The sequence below is a fragment of the Triticum aestivum genome, chromosome 4B (assembly GCF_018294505.1).
Source record: "Triticum aestivum cultivar Chinese Spring chromosome 4B, IWGSC CS RefSeq v2.1, whole genome shotgun sequence".
Classification (NCBI taxonomy): domain Eukaryota; kingdom Viridiplantae; phylum Streptophyta; class Magnoliopsida; order Poales; family Poaceae; genus Triticum; species Triticum aestivum.
In genome coordinates, this window is record NC_057804.1 from 299,415,665 (window position 1) to 299,433,302 (window position 17,638).

Genomic DNA, 17,638 nt, shown 5'->3' on the forward strand with positions numbered 1-17,638 from the left:
TCCAATGGCAATATTCGTTAGTATCCTTAGGCATCGTCATTTTGATCATATTGATTCTGCATGTGTGCGAATACACGCAATCATCATTGATCCTTATAAATTACCTTTCCGGCTGAGCTTCCGTTCTTTTAACTGGAATTGGTTCTCGACCAATCCAATTGTCGTTGGTTGTACCCTAAGGCTATACAACTTATCCATCCCTAATCAGAGCATTGCTTCTGCTCCCTTGACTTGGAAATCATATTCCTTTGCATTTGACAATTGAGTTAGTCGGTTGTTTCTATAATTTGATCTCCTTGCATTCTTCTTCCACTAGTTGAGTACCGATGCTCTTGTCAGATCCCTTGTGGACCACCAGATCCTTTGTTGGATTTTATCTGACAACGCCCTTCATATTCAATAAACTTGTGAGCCTTTTCTCGGATACATAATGCCTTTGGTAAATTGTATCGTCTGCTTTCTCAACCATGCTCTGCCTTCGAGCTGGAGTTAATTACTTCTAAAAGATTCTGGTATAGGATTCTAAGATGCCCCGATGGGTTGAACGTATACCTTCCTTAATTTGTGTGAACCCAAGAGTTTTCATGGGTCATAACGTTCCGGTATTCCGCAAGTTAAACTTTCAAACTCTAAACATTCTTAACTTAGAGTAGTAAATGAGAAGTTATGTATTGGAGAAGTGGGAGTCGACCTTGAACCTTGCGTTCATGCCCATGGACACGATGCTAATCTTATCATGGGTGCTCCTCTTAAACCCTCTTTGGTATAAGTTCTTATATCTAGGATTCGGCCTTTTGGAATCGTGGTTCCGGCCATGTTCTCCTTTTTAATACCGTTTCTTGGACAAGTTGAAGTACTTGTCTTCTGCAGATCATTGCACCTGTCCAACCTTTACTTTGCTCTACTGTTGAGTATTAAGCTCTGGTATATTAAGTATATCATGGAACTGCATAACTTATTATGGGTTCTTCATCAACTATTAATTCTCACTGATTCCAATTTTCTCGGGTTCTGGGTTGTCGTCAATCGAGAACACCGATTCCACATTTCGGTTCGATAACCCTAAGTAATTTTCGTTACTTATGAGTTTAATATTCCTTCCCATCATTCCTAGCCTGTTTGGCTATATCGTTATCGTGATGATTTTAACTGTGTTACCCGGCCCTTCTTCTCGGAGCACAATTTTCGACGATGAACTAACCTTACGTCGATCCTCATCGTCATATCATTTCGCCCTAAACAACAAGCTTGAGTTCGAGTTCGTGTCGTAACTGTGGTTCCAATAACCTCTTGCTTCATCATTCCTTTGACTGGATGTCGTCGCTGATTGACTACATCTGCATGAAATCTCTCGACAATTGTGTCGTGATCATCATCAACCTTATGAGCTCTTCCAGGAATTCAATTGAATTCACGATGGGTAATACCATCCTTGCCCCTCGATGATTCCTGTTCTCATCGACCACTTTATTGCCTCCCGTTCAACACAACTTGTTCGTGTTTGGTGTGACCCTTGAGATCACTGCTACCCAGCAGTTGATCTTCCTTACCTCGGAAGTATTACCATCTCTTTTGTCAAGAATGTGGTGAGAATTTCACCACCTCTTAATAATTCTTGATATCATAATACTTCTTGCCATCTTCGTTCATTCCTTGGTCCCCGTATTGTTTTCAACCGGAATACCGACAATGGAGCTATGACGTGTGAATTCAAAACTTCTAACAACCCTATTGCTTTGAAGTGAATGGGCAATAGTTCATTCTAAGTCCTTCGCTAATTGAATCACCATTCTGACATTGGTCGTGCAACCCAACCCATATTTCGGGCGCACCCTTCAACCAATGTTTAATTGTGTATGTTTTCCTCGAGCTTACTTCCTTATATCATTTGATCTGACAAATGTTATCTCCTTGTTCACTTAATGGTGGAAATCCATCTTTTGGGAATCTCGGTGAATTGCCGTTGAGTTCACCAGACACCTCCTTGTCCTCTCCTTGGTTTAATGGTGAACTATTGCTTCAGAAACCCGCTCCCATAGTTCATTTCCCGAGAAGCTTGCAATGCCATTTCAACGAATTGTGTTGCGCCTTTTCTTCTCGGACATCCTGAATCTCAGGTATCCTGACACCAACCGGATCTGAATCTCGGTCAGATATGATGGTTGGGACAACTTTCCAAGAGTTATGACGTTGATCCTTTGATGACCCGGTAACATGATGTCATGCCTAGCACCCCCCCCCCGGCTGGAGGACCTATCATTATAGATTCCTTTTCAGCAAGGTTATCCATTCACCCATGAGGAAATTGTAAGACTTATTCTACAAGTTATTCTTGATGGATCCTTCGTGTTTCCAAAGTCTGATCTTCACCTGAAGACCATGTCACTGCTATCTCGAAGCATGTCAAGGGTACTCCGATTTTCAACAGGAACATTTGAAGCACGATGCTAAATTCTATTTATCACTTATCCTAACACCGTTGTATGGGTAAAATCATGAGATTCCTTCCCCCTTACCTAAATGGTTTTCTACTTTATATCCTGTCATGGATATCATGCTCTGCTTGTCATTAGGAAGGATATACCCCTGAAATATGTGTTTAAACACATTTTCCTTTCCATTGTTCTGTTTAATCTGATGATCATATTTTCCTTCCATTGGTTCGTTTAGACCTTTGCTATGAACTATATGATATAAGCAGTAATAATCCACTGCTTGTGCAAACACCCCGATGTACGACTCTGTCAATAAGACCCTGTTACTATTGTTGATGACATTCTGGTAGCCACCGATGGACGAGAACCTTGCCTATTGGTCCGCCTCGTTCGACGAGCAGGAAAATGGTTCTCTTCGTCCCTCGCCCTTGGTACCGTCGTTGTTGCCGACATAATCGACAGGCTAGCCTCTGCCTTGCCTTGCTTGCATGATCACGCAAGACGTCTCCACCCTTCCAACTTTTAACCCACATGGTGGGCCCATAACCCACAGTTCCACAGGATCGAAACCTGACTCTCCTATACACCCTGTTGTCGAAGTTGTCGAAGTTATTCCTCGCGCTTGGCTTCGTATTTAATTCACGGGCCACCTTCCTAATGCTCTATTCTGGTATCAGACGCAATACTTACTCTCGCTGCTCTGAAACCCTTTCTCACTCTGGTTCAGACTTCGAGCAACCATCTATCCACTTGGAACCTCTTATTGTACCTTCGTACCTTACTCTTGATGTATTCGATTTGTTCAACTCGAGAGATACTCATATGTTCATACTTGGGAAACCCCCAGAAGATTTTCCCTTGTAACATCCTATCGTTGTAGAGCTGCCCCTTACCTATTCGTAAGTACGATGGAGATCCCGAAGAAAGGATGACAAATTGATCATGGTGACTTGAAGCAGTGAAATGAAGGCACCAATGAAAGGGATTAACTTCTTCAAGAAGATCCCTTAGAATAACCAGAACCCCCCTTACTCCCCTCTTAAATCTCGGGACGAGATTTCTTGTAGTGGAGGAGAGTTGTGATGCCCGGGTATTTAGCTACAGTAATCCCCCCGTTAATGATGCCACGTCACCGCAGTTATTGTTGTTAATCCCGCGTTAGTTCAAAAACCAATTCAAATTCAAAATTTAATAAAAGGCAAACATCAAGATTTTCGAACTTTAAAACTAAAATGTTCGGGTTGTGCCCAACGGTGCAGAAGTAACTACGGTGGAGGAACCACACTTTCATGAAATGTTTAAATACTATAAGTGGATAAAACAGCAACAAAACAATTAATAAAATGCCTTTGGTAATTTTATAAAATATTAAACTAATTTATTATGGAGTAAAACTTTTTGTGGCAGTGCCATTCAATGCAATTTGAGTTATGAGGCAAGTTACACTTTTTACAAAAATCAACTGATGGCTCTACTTAATGCGAATCGATATATATAAAAAATAAAGAAAAACTAAAAGAAAAAGAGAAAACACAAAACCAAAAAAAAGGGGGAGAAAACCTCCCCTCCCGTTGGGCCCCGGCCCAGCTGGCCGACCGGCCGGCCCAACCGCCCCCCCATCTCTGGCCTACAAGGCCACTACCCCCCAGAAACCCTAACCCGTTGCCCCCGTCGTCCCACTCCCCCCACCTTTCCCCTCGTCCCCTCACCCGCCGCCACCACACGCAACACACGCACACACACTCATGCACGCATCGTGCCTGGGGGAGGGGCGCCCCTGCTCGATCCCTTCCTCCCGCACGGCCGCGCCCAATCGCTCGCCGCCCCGATCCCTTCGCACCAGCGCCGCCTCCATGATCCCCACTCCCCCCCATCTCTCCCGATCCCGTCTGGATCGGGGCCCCAGAGCCCGATCCCCCCGCCTCCGTCCTCCCCGCGACGCCACCTCACCGGTGCCGCCCGGCCCCGAACGCCTCGTCCTCGCCGCCCCCTCCCGGCCTTCTTCCTCACCCTCCGGCATCGCGCCCGTCTTCCCCGAGCCCCGGCACGACCTCGACGCCGCTGGACCCCGCCATCGTCGGAGCTGCCTCGCGGAGCGGCCCTGCCGTCCTCCTCTTCGACCCCTCCTCGCCGGACCTCGCGTCCTCGGCCTCTTCCTCGCCGGGCGCCAACAAGCCCCACCGTCCCCTCAAGTCCAGGCGCCACCCCACCTCGTCTACGTCGTCGGCGTGGACCAAGTCAAGCCGGAGCGCTCCGGAGCCGGCTCCCTCGATCCATCCCCTCCGACCACGTCACCTGCATCGCCGCTCGATCTGCACACTCTGGTTGCCCCCCAACGCGTCTGAGCACGCCAACAGCTCCAGGGTGAGCTCCCGTGGCTACTCCCCCTCTCCCCCTCCTCGATTCACCGCCGTAGGCCGCCATACGCGTCGTCCGGTCTCCGGCCAGTGGGCTCAGTCACCGCGACCGTGACCGCGCCCAGCCCGCGTCACCGTTACCCTGCCGCGTGCGCCCCGATGCCCCTGTATGCACCCATGACCGCGCCCGCCGGTGATGCTCTGCGTGCTGCTGCTCCCCGCCGTGTGCGCGAACGCACGCCACCCGCTGCCGTTTTCGTCCCGCGGCGCGGCCCGTCGACGCGCAGCCTTGGCCCCCTGTGCCGCTGCTGTCGCTCCTCACTGTGGCCGCCGGCACCGAGCGTCGTTCCCTCCCTATCGACCTGGGTGGGTGCCCAGCGCCCGCTCCAGGCGCCCGCTAACACCGAACCCGCTAAGGCCCCCAGGGGCCTATGACAAGTGGGGTCGTCCCCTAAAACGTTTTAAAAAAAAAGGAATAAAGGAATAAAAAAAAAGACTTAAAAAAATATATATAATAATAAATAAAAATGATTAATTAATTAAGTAAATAATTAATTTAATTAATCCTGATAAATTAAACCTAATGACTAATTAACCTAATTAACTACTATTAATTAAACTTAACTAAGATAATTAGTTAACTGAGTATGACGAACGGGACCCACATGTCAGGGTTGACCAAGTCAACCCTGTTGACTGCTGACGTCAGCATGACATCATGCTGACGTCATAAATACATTTTTTCGAATTAATTAAATATATAATTAAATTCCAAAATTATTAAAATCTTTTAAAAATCATATCTTTTAATCCGTAACTCGGATTAAAATATTTTCAACATGAAAGTTGCTCAGAACGACGAGACGATTCCGGATACGCAGTCTGTTCGTCCACCACACCCCCCTAACCTATCGAACCCGCAACTTTTCCCCTCCGGCTCCTCTGCCCGAAAACACGAAACACCGGGAATACTTTCCCGGATGTTTTCCCCCCTTCACCGGTATCACCTACTACCGCATTAGGGCACACCGAACACCGCGTATTGCCTTGTTATATTTTGTGATGCTTTGTTTGCTCTGTATTCATTGTTTCTTCCCCCTCTTCTCTCCGGTAGACTACGAGACCGACGCTGCTGCTGGCCAGTTCGACTACGGTGATGACGACCCCTCTCTCTTGCCAGAGCAACCAGGCAAGCCCCCCCCTTTTGATCACCAGATATCGCCTATTCTATTCTATACTGCTTGCATTAGAGTAGTGTAGCATGTTACTGCTTTTCGTTAATCCTATTCTGATGCATAGCCTGTCTTTGCTGCTACAGTCATTGATACCTTACCCGCCATCCTAAATGCTTAGTATAGGATGCTAGTGTTCCATCAGTGGCCCTACACTCTTGTCCGTCTGCCATGCTATACTACTGGGCCGTGATCACTTCGGGAGGTGATCACGGGCATATACTATATACTTTACACTGTTACATTACCTGTGATACGGTTCGGAGTTGGGGGCTGAAAGGACAGGTGGCTCCATCCCGGTAGAGGTGGGCCTGGGTTCCCGACGGTCCCCGACGGTTACTTTGTGGCGGAGCGACAGGGCAGGTTGAGACCACCTAGGAGACAGGTGGGCCTGGCCCTGTTCGGCGTTCGCGGATACTTAACACGATTAACGAGATCTTGGTATTTGATCTGAGTCTGGCTACGAGCCTATACGCACTAACCATCTACGTGGGAGTAGTTATGGGTATCCCGACGTCGTGGTATCAGCCGAAGCACTTCAGACGTCAGCGACGGAGCGGCGCGCGCCGGGTTGGACTGCGTTAACGCAACTTCCTTTGTAATGGAGGTTGCTAGGTCTGCTCACCGGCCGCGTACGCAACGTGCAGGTGTGCTCAGGGCGATGGGCCCAGACCCCTGCGCGCTTAGGTTTAGACCGGCGTGCTGGCCTCTCTGTTGAGCCTAGGTGGGGCTGCGACGTGTTGATCTTCCGAGGCCGGGCATGACCCAGGAAAGTGTGTCCGGCCAAATGGGATCGAGCGTGTTGGGCTATGTGGTGCACCCCTGCAGGGAAGTTAATCTATTCGAATAGCCGTGATCTTCGGTAACAGGACGACTTGGGGTTGTACCTTGACCTTATGACAACTAGAACCGGATACTTAATAAAACACACCCTTCCAAGTTCCACAGACAACCCGGTGATCGCTTTTCCGCAGGGCGACGAGGAGAGGATCGCCGGGTAGGATTATGCTATGCGATGCTACTGGAGATGCTGCTTGGAGATGCTACTTGGAGATGCAACTTGGAGGACTTCAATCTATCCTCTTCTACATGCTGCAAGACGGAGGCTGCCAGAAGTGTAGTCTTCGACAGGATTAGCTATCCCCCTCTTATTCTGGCATTCTGCAGTTCAGTCCACCGATATGGCCTCCTTACACATATACCCATGGATATGTAGTGTAGCTCCTTGCTTGCGAGTACTTTGGATGAGTACTCACGGTTGCTTCTCTCCCCTCTTTTCCCTTTTCCCTTCTACCTGGTTGTCGCAACCAGATGCTGGAGTCCAGGAGCCAGACGCCACCGTCGACGACGACCCCTACTACACCGGAGGTGCCTACTACTACGTGCAGCCCGCTGACGACAACCTGGAGCAGTTAGGAGGATCCCAGGCAGGAGGCCTGCGCCTCTTTCGATCTGTATCCCAGTTTGTGCTAGTCTTCTTAAGGCAAACTTGTTTAACTTATGTCTGTACTCAGATATTGTTGCTTCCGCTGACTCGTCTATGATCGAGCACTTGTATTCGAGCCCTCGAGGCCCCTGGCTTGTATTATGATGCTTGTATGACTTATTTATGTTTTAGAGTTGTGTTGTGATATCTTCCCGTGAGTCCCTGATCTTGATCGTACACGTTTGCGTGCATGATTAGTGTACGATTGAATCGGGGGCGTCACACCTTCTCCCTTAGTAATTTGAAAACATTGCCCGCTTTTGACCCAAATTTATTAGCAAGATTCGCATCTTTGTATCCAAGTTTTCAATTTGCTCTATGGTGACTATCTTCTTTTCAATAGCATCTAATCTTTACATAATATGCTTAAGAGTTAAGATTGTTTCATTAATAATGATAGGTGGTGCACCTACTAGATTTCCCATGGCATTAAAAGCATCCAAAGATCGACACGTCAAGAAATTTCCATCGGTAATCGTATCAAGGACGAATCAATACCAAGTGGTGATGCCCACATCAAAACTGCGAAGGAGAATAACGATGGATGGCTTATGAACAGATCTATTATGAGCATTGCAAATCCTATAACAAGCAACTTTTAGATTCTCACTCTCCTTTGTTTAAAATTAAGAACCTTGATCTCGGGGGTACAAGCAATAGAGGAAGAACTAGCCATAACGACAAACTAGGCAAATAAGATTGCAAACAAAAGGATAGATCTAATGAGGAAACAGCGAACGAAAAACAGGGTGAATAAAAATGCATTTTTTTGGGAAGTGGGGGAGATGAAAATTAGAGGCAAATGGCAAATAATGTAAATTGCAAGGAGATGAGATTTGTGATTAGGAACCTGATAGATGTTCATGATGTCTCCCCGGCAACGGTGCCAGGAATTCCTTTTGATGTCGCTTGAAACTGCGTTGGTATTTCCCCAAAGAGGAAGGGATGGTGCAATTTAGCTACGGTAGGTATTCCCCTCAGTTGTGAAACCAAGGTATCAATCCGGTAGGAGAACCAAGCAACACTATGTAAACGGTACCTGCACAGAAAGAACTTGCAAACCGACGCGTAGGAGGGGTTGTCAATCCCTCCACGGTAAAAAGACAGATAAATTTGTGGTAGATTGGATAAATAGCTCTCGATAAAACATGAAATAAAATAAGTAATAAAATTTTTGGGCTTTTGGAATAATAGATCTGAAAATAGAAGTGGCACATAATAGATCGGAAAGCAAATATGATAAAGGCATGTAGATTTCACTAGTGGCTTCTCTCGAGAAATAGCGCACGGTGGGTAAACAAATTACTGTTAGGCGATTGATAGAAGATCAGATAATTATGACGATGTCCAAGGCAATGATCAATATATCGGCATCACATCCAAGATTCGTAGACTAAAATGATTCTGCATCTACTACTATTACTCCACACATCGACCACTATCCAGCATGAATCTAGTGTATTAAGTTCATGGAGAAACGGAGTAATGCAATAAGAATGATGACATGATGTAGAAGAGAACTATTCATGTAGGACTAGCCCCCATCTTGTTATCCTTATTAGCAATGATACATGCCTGCCTTGCTGCCCCTTTCCATCACTGGGAAAGAACACTGCAAGATCAGAACCATCACAAAAGCACCTCTTCCCATGGCAAGAAAAATCGATCTAGTTGGCCTAACTAAACCAAAGATTCGAAGAAGAAATACGAGGCTATAAATAATCATGCATATAAGAGATCAAAGAAGACTCAAATAATATTCATGGATAAAAATCTGATCATAAACTCAAACTTCATCAGATCCCAACAAACACACCACAAAAAGTCATTACATCAAATAGATCTCCAAGAGACCATTGTATTGAGAATCAAAAGAGAGAGAGATAGCAAGCCCTCTAGCTACTGCCTACGAACTCGTAGGTGTATGGTGGACTACTCACGCATCATCGGAGAGGCACCAATGAGGATGATGACCCCCTCCATGATGGTGTTAGATTGGATCTCGTGGTTCTCGAACTTGCGGTGGCTCGAAATGTTTTTCGTCGACTCCCCTAGGGTTTCGGGAATATTTGGAAATTTATAAGGCGAAGAGGCGGTGCAGGAGACCTCCGTGGGCCCCACAACCCACTGGGCGCACATGGGCTCCTGGGCACGCCCTAGTGGGTTGTGGTCCCCATGGGCCTCCCCAAGGTGCTTTCTTGTTCCCCAAGATGTATTCTGGTGTAACACCCCGAGGATGATGCTACAGTAATCTCCCCCTAACGGTGGCCAGTCCAAGTTGATTAGTATGCAATTTTTTCCACAATAAAAATCAAAGTCAGAATCAAATTTAAGTTGCAAGTTAAATAGTTATTTCTTCGAACAGTAAAACAAAAATGTTCGTTGGGATGCAACAATTCACTAGGTAATTATTATATAGAAATCAACATCATTTGGAATAAATAAATGCCCCTAATCTGTTTAAAATAGTGCCAACAACAATTTAATTGACCTTTTCATTTGCAAAAGGATATTTAAACTTTACAAAATGCTCTGAAATTTATTTTTGTGCATCACCACACTATTGTGCATGATTTGTGTGCCAAGTTTAATATTAAACAAAATTCATTTACTTGCTCAGAATAATACAAAGCAGAAAAGGAAAAAGCAAACAGTCATAGAAAAGAATAGAGCTAAGTCCTAATGTGCTAGTGGGCTCTAGTTCAACAGTCCATGACCCAGCCCATCAAGAGATCTCCTTCCTCCTGTTCACCCTCGCACCGTGGACGCAGGGAGCCCGTTCGTGGCGAGGATCACCATGTGCCGGCCATCGAGCACACCCCGGTGACCTACAAGGCCCCCGTCGTTGTGGACAAACCCTAGCGCCTCGGCTTTTCCTCCCCCTTCTCATTTTCCTCTCCCACGAGCAAGGCCGAACCGCCGCGGCCATTGTCGAGCACGCCCATGCGGCCACCGAGCCACCTTCGCCTCGCCGACGTGTTCACAAGCTTCGCCATCATCCTCCTCGTCTTCTGGTGCCACCCGTTGAGTTAGGCGCCTCTGCTTCGACCGGATCGAGATCGTCTTCAACCTCCGGTCATCGGTGATCTTCCTCGATTTGGGCATCCCCTGCCGCTCCTAGTCACTCACCGGGCCTCCGTGTGCCTCCGCGGTGAGCCCCTCTGCCGATTCCCCGCCTTTCCCCTTCGAATCCCTCGCCGTAGAAGTCCCCACCTGAGTTAGGCCGTCGCGGCCGGAGCTTCGCTCTCCACTTTCCTGGCCACGCTCCCACGGGCCCTGGCCGCATCCGTCCGTGCCCCTACGGCACCCCCGCGCGCGCGCCTGCGCCTGCCTGGGCCACGCCCTGCCTCGCCCCTGGAACGCGCTCTCCGCGCCCGCAGCCGCCCGGCCGCCCATGCGTGTCCGCGTCCCACTTCTGCTCCTGTCGCGCGCGCCCCTGCTGTGCGCCATAGCCTCATCCCGCTCCTGTTGCTGCACTGCTGCCACTGCCACCTGCTGCTAGCGTACGCCACACCCATGGTCGCCTCGCCCCTGCCACTCCCCTGCACCCCCGCGCGCTTGGCCGCGCCTCTGCGTGCGCGTGGCCTCGCCCGAGCCGCTACTTCTCCTTGCATCTGCTTGCTGATGCTTTTCTTTGTTTTGGTTTGCTGCTGCTCCTCTTACCTGCTGCCGCTCCTGCTTGCCGTCCCTGGCTGCTGCTACGGCTCCTACTGCCTGCTAGCACCGCTCCAACTCTGATGCTCTGCTGCTGCTGCCCGCAGCCGGTCCGCAGCTGCTCTGTTGCCGCTGTTGCTATTTGCTACTGCCTGGACTGCGTGCGTGCCCAATGCAAGTGGCCGGCTTGGCCATGGCCGCTGGGGCTAGCCCCTACTTTGTTTAGACTAGATGATATTAGTGGTTAGATTAGTTTAGGTACAGATTAGTCTATGTACAGATGACATGTGGCCCCTTTTAATTAGGTTTGATTTATTTATTTGTTTAGGTAAAGGGTCTATGACATGTGGGCCACACCTGCCCTTTTCACTAGTCAAATTGACTTGGTCAAATCGGATTAAACTAAATACAAAATTCTAGAAGTTTCAGAAAGTGACTAAAACTTTGAAAATTAATAGAAAATGAACCGTAGTTCAGATGAAAGTGTTTTCTACATGAAAGTTGCTCAAAAAAAACAAGACGAATCCGAATACGCTACCCACTTACCTGTCAGATGCCTCTAACTACCTGAACAAGGAACATTCCCCCTCCGGTCATCTGTTTGACACGGGTCCGGAATCGGGAAAACTTTTCCGGATGTTTTCCCCTTTCGCCGGTATCACCTGCTACTGCGTTAGGTCACATCTAGCACCGCGTATTGCCATGTTACGCTTTGTGATGCTTTGATTGCTTTGTTATTTATTGTGTTCCCCCTCTGTTACTTCTTTCCGGTAGACCCCGAGACTGCCGGCGACCCCAGTTCGACTATGTAGTTGACGACCCCTCCTTGCCAGAGCAACCATGCAAGCCCCCCCCCCTTGATCACAAGTTGGTATCAGAGCCGACTGCCTGTAGGAATCCCCCTTTTCAACTCGTTGGCCAAAGTCAAGTCTAGTCATTGCGAAACTTTTACTAACATGGCTGTGTGGCTTAGCGACCCACGTCGCCATTGGGTGGTAGTAGGATCTTCCTCATCTATACTCTGGGATTCTGATCTCTCTTCTACTCGGGTTAAATGATTTTTGCTAACTCTAACACTAGGTTCTCGTAACTACTTTCTCCCGAAGAGCCCCTCACTCCAGATGATTGCTTGGTGCACCGAAGGATTCCAAAGATACCCTCTGATGTTCTCTCGAGACTTTGTGCCTGTTGATTTTGCAATTCCCTAGCACCGAAATATCCCTATGGATAAATACATACACCTGTCGTTCTTACTTTTATCCCCGGTTGATCTTGCTCTCTATTGATACGAGAATACCTTGTGTCTACTGCTTTGCAGTTCTTTACCACATGAATACCCCTGCGAATAATTACTCGCACTTATCGAGTATTCATCCATCCCCAGTTGTTCATATGTTTCATATGATACTTTGAAATTCTATCCGATCATTCGAGAATCCTCTTTAAAACTATTGCTCTACATATACTTGTCTGCTTGCACTATGGTTGCTTCCCATAGGTCTAGCAACATTCATTAGTCTCCTTTGACACCGTCATTTTGATCCTGTTGATTCAACATGAGTGTGAATGCACGCAATCATCGGTTGATTCTTTTAAAATTATCTTTCCGGCTCAGATGTCATTTTGAACATGATCTATTTATCGACCAATCAAATTGTTGTCGATTGTACCCCTAAGTCTATTCAGCTTAACCATCCTTAATCAGAGCATTTGCTTCTGATCCCTTGTCTTGGAATTCATAATTCCTTGCATTTCAGCTTTGAGTTAGTCAGTTGAATTCAATGCACTTGCATTCCTTCTTCCTCTGTAGAGTACCGATACTCACATCAGCTTCGTTGTGGACCACCAGACCTCTTGTTGGATTATTATCCGACGGTGTCCTTCATATTCAAATAACCTTGTGAGCCTTTCCACGGATATATAAAGCCTTTGGTAAATTGTATCCTCTGTTTTCTCAATCATGCTCTGTTTTTGAGCTGGTGGTATTTACTATTGAAGCTTGTGGTATATGTTTCCACAATACCCTGACGGGTTGAACCTCTGCCTTCCTTAATATGTGTGAACTCGAAAGTTTTCACAAGTCATACTCTTCTGGTGTTCTACCAAATAAAATTTCAACACTACAGTTTTATCAAAGCGAGAGGTGAATGAAATGATATGCATTAAAGAAGTGGGAGTCGACCTTGAACTTTGTGTTCATGCCCATGAACATGATATAGACCGTCTCGGAAGCTTCTTGCAAAATGATTATCCAGCTGTATGATTCTTTCAGTATTCTTGAAATTGATTCCTTACAATTATGGTTCCGACCATGTTGTCCTAATCTAATATATCTGATGGGAATTCATTCCAGTGCCTCGTCTATTTTTGGCAAGGTTCAAGTATCTACTGTCATAGGTCAATGGCCCGGTTCTACTTCTATCATGTTCTACCTTCGAGTATTACCCCTGATATCTCAAAGATGTCTTGCCATTGCACCACATCTTACTAACTTTGTTGAGGTAATGTCTTTCCTTGTCATAATCACTCTACGGGTTCTGGGTTGTTGTCAATCGAGGACACCGACTAGTGAAATTATTCCGCACTACAAATCAAATACCCCTAGTATTTTTACTGGGAAATTCTGAACCCAATCTGGTCATTCCTAGACTATCGGCTGCATCCTGGTCTTGTTATCTTTGACTGTGCTACCTCATCCTTCTCTGGTGCGCAAAATCTTCAGTGTGTGAGCACGACTTACGTCGAGCTTTCAACATCATGTTGCTTGTCTTGAAAGGCAACTTTGGTTCCGAGCTTGCATCTTATATATTGGTCCTATAACTTGCCACTTCATCATTCCCTTGCTTGTTGCCGTTAGTGTTTAATTGCATCCTCTCGAAACCTCCCGACAAATGTGTCGGATCACCGTCAACACTTTGACTTCTTCCGAGATGTCAACTGTGTTCATGATGAGAAATACCCTTCTTGCCCTCGATGATTTTTATTATCATCGACAACACCCTTGACTTCCTTTCATCGCGAACTTGTCCACATTATGAATACAACTTGCTCTCCAGCTAGTGTTGTGTTCTGCCTTGAAGTATTACTGTCTTTTCTGTCGAGAATGTTGTGGGGATTGCTCCACCTCTTAGGAATTCTCGGTATGATGATACTTCTCACCATCACCATTCTTCCTTGGTCCCCGTATTTTTTTAACCGGGATACCAATATGCTAACGATGTTGCTTGAGTTCTGTACTTCTAGCAACCTTATTGCTTTGAAGTTAATGGTCAACATTTCATTCTTAGACCATTGATTATCGAATCGCCATTCTAACATTGTTTGTGCTACCTAAGTTCGTATTTCGGGTGCACCGTCAACCAATGTTTAATCATGTATGTTGTACTCGAGCATACAACATTATATCATTTGAATTGACAAGTGTCATCCTCTTGTTCACATTATTGTGGAAATCCATCCGTTTGGAATTCTTGATGAATTGTCGCTGAGCCCATCAGCCCCCTCCTCATCCTCTCCTTGGTTTAATGATGAACTATTGTTTCAGGAACCCACTCACATAGTTCATTTCCCGAGAATCTTGCAATGTCATTTCATCGATTTGTGTTGCACCTTTTCTTCTCGGACATCCTGAGTCTGAGGTATCATAACACCAATCGGATCCGAATCTCGGTCAGATATGATGGTTGGGACAACTTTCCAGGAGTTATGATGTTCGTCCTTTGATGACCCGGTGATATGATGTTATGCCTAGCACCCTTGCCTGGAGGACCCATCATTATAATTTCTTTTGCAAGGTTAACCATTCTTCCTGGAGGAAATTGTAGGACTTATTTTATAAGTTGCTCCTGATGGACCATTTGTGTATCCAAAGTCCGGCCCTTGATTGAAACACCATATCATTGCTACCTCGAAGCATGACTATGATACCCCACTCATCAATAAGAACATTGGAGGCGTGATGCTAAATGTTTCTTGGTTAGTTATCCAAACACCGTTGTATGGGTAACGTGTTGATTAATCCTTGCCTCTTATCTGAATGGTTGGGTACTTGCTCTCCTACCCTGATGCCATGTTCTGCTTGTACATGGGAAGGATATACTCCTAATAATTGTGTGTAAACACAATTTTCCTTTCCATTGTTCTGTTTAATATGATAATCGCGTTTTCCTTTCCATTCTTTTGTTTAACCCTTCCTGAATCTGACTTAACTGAGCAGAGATAATTCCCTGCTTAGGTAGGCACCTTGTTGTACCACTCTGTCTGTAAGACCTTGTTACTATTGTTGATGACATTCCGGTAACCACCGATGGGTGATAACTTTGCCAATTGGTTCGCCTAGTTCAACAAGCAGGAAAATTGCTCTCTTCGTTCCCCATCCTTGGTACAAACTTTGTTCCCGGCTTAGCTGACAAGCTATTCATGGACAAGTGTCCCTGTCATGGCTGTGCAAGATGTCACCACCCTTCCTACTTTCAACCCACATGGTGGGCCCATAACCCACAGGTCCATTGGATCGAAACCTGACTCTTCTTTACAACCCGAATTCTAATGTATCCTTTGCACGTGACTTCGTATGTGATTCACTAGCTAAATGCTATACCATTATTCATCCTGGAATCAAACACCATGTTATTCTCGTTGTTCAAACCCCCATTCCAGCTTATCTCTAGTCATCGAATGATTGCCTATCCGCTTGGAACTTCTTATTGCACCTTCGTCCCTTGCTCTCGATGAATTTCTTGAATTTCAACTCGAGAGATGCATCTATGCCTCGTTCACTGAGATAGCCCCCAGGTACCTAACGTGTGTGGAGCTCCGTCCTTCTCGAGTCTTCCCCCTGAGCTTTTTCGTAAGTACGATGAGAATTCCCAAAGAAAGGATGCCGACTTCATCATGATGACCTGAAGCAGAGAAATCAAGACATCAACGTAATGGATCGACCTCTTCGAGAAGAGCAACCAAGACCAAGAAGAATCGTTAGAATTTCGTAACCTAGAACTTCCCCCTTACTCTACCTCTTAAATCTCGGGACGAGATTTCTTGTAGTGGAGGAGATTTGTAACACCCCGGGGATCATGCTACAGTAATCTCCCCCTAACGGTGGTCAGTCCAAGTTGATTAGTACGCAAAATTTTCCACAATAAAAATCAAAGTCAAAATCAAATTTAAGTTGCAAGTTAAATAGTTATTTCTTCGAACAGTAAAACAAAAATGTTCGTTGGGATGCAAAAATTCACTAAGTAATTATTATATAGAAACCAACATCATTTGGAATAAATAAATGCCCCTAATCTGTTTAAAATAGTGCCAACAACAATTTAATTGACCTTTTCATTTGCAAAAGGATATTTAAACTTTACAAAATGCTCTGAAATTTATTTTTGTGCATTACCACAGTATTGTGCATGATTTGTGTGCCAAGTTTAATATTAAACAAAATTCATTTACTTGCTCAGAATAATACAAAGCAGAAAAGGAAAATGCAAACAGTCATAGAAAAGAATAGAGCTAAGTCCTAATGTGCTAGTGGGCTGTAGTTCAACAGTCCACGACCCAGTCCATCAAGAGATCTCCTTCCTCCTGTTCACCCTCGCACCGTGGACGCAGGGAGCCCGTTCGTGGCGAGGATCACCATGTGCCGGCCATCGAGCACACCCCGGTGACCTACAAGGCCCCCGTCATTGTGGACAAACCCTAGCGCCTCGGCTTTTCCTCCCCCTTCTCATTTTCCTCTCCCACGAGCAAGGCCGAACCGCCGCCGCCATTGTCAAGCACGCCCACGCGGCCACCGAGCCCCCTTCGCCTTGCCGACGTGTTCACGAGCTTCGCCATCGTCCTCCTCATCTTCTGGTGCCACCCGTTGGAGTTAGGCGCCTCTGCTTCGACCGGATCGGGATCGTCTTCAACCTCCGGTCATCGGTGATCTTCCTCGATTTGGGCATCCCCTACCGCTCCTAGTCATTCGCCGGGCCTCCGTGTCCTCCGCGGTGAGCCCCTCTGCCGATTCCCCGCCTTTCCCCTTCGAATCCCTCGCCGTAGAAGTCCCCACCCGAGTTAGGCCATCGCGGCCGGAGCTTCGCTCTCCACTTTCCTGGCCACGCTCCCACGGGCCCTGGCCGCATCCGTCCGCGCCCCTGTAGCACCCCGGCGTACGCGCCCACCCCCGCCTGGGCCACGCCTTGCGTTGCCCCTGGAACGCGCTCTCCGCGCCCGCAGCCGCCCGGCCGCCCATGCGTGTCCGCGTCCCACTGCTGCTCCTGTCGCGCGCGCCCCTGCTGTGTGCCATAGCCTCACCCCGCTCCTGTTGCTGCACTGCTGCTACTGCCACCTACTGCTAGCGTATGCCACGCCCATGGTCGCCTCGCCCCTGCCACTCCCCTGCTCCCCCGCGCGCTTGGCCGCGCCTCCGCATGCGCGTGGCCTCGCCCGAGCCGCTGCTTCTCCTTGCATCTGCTTGCTGTTGCTTTTCTTTGT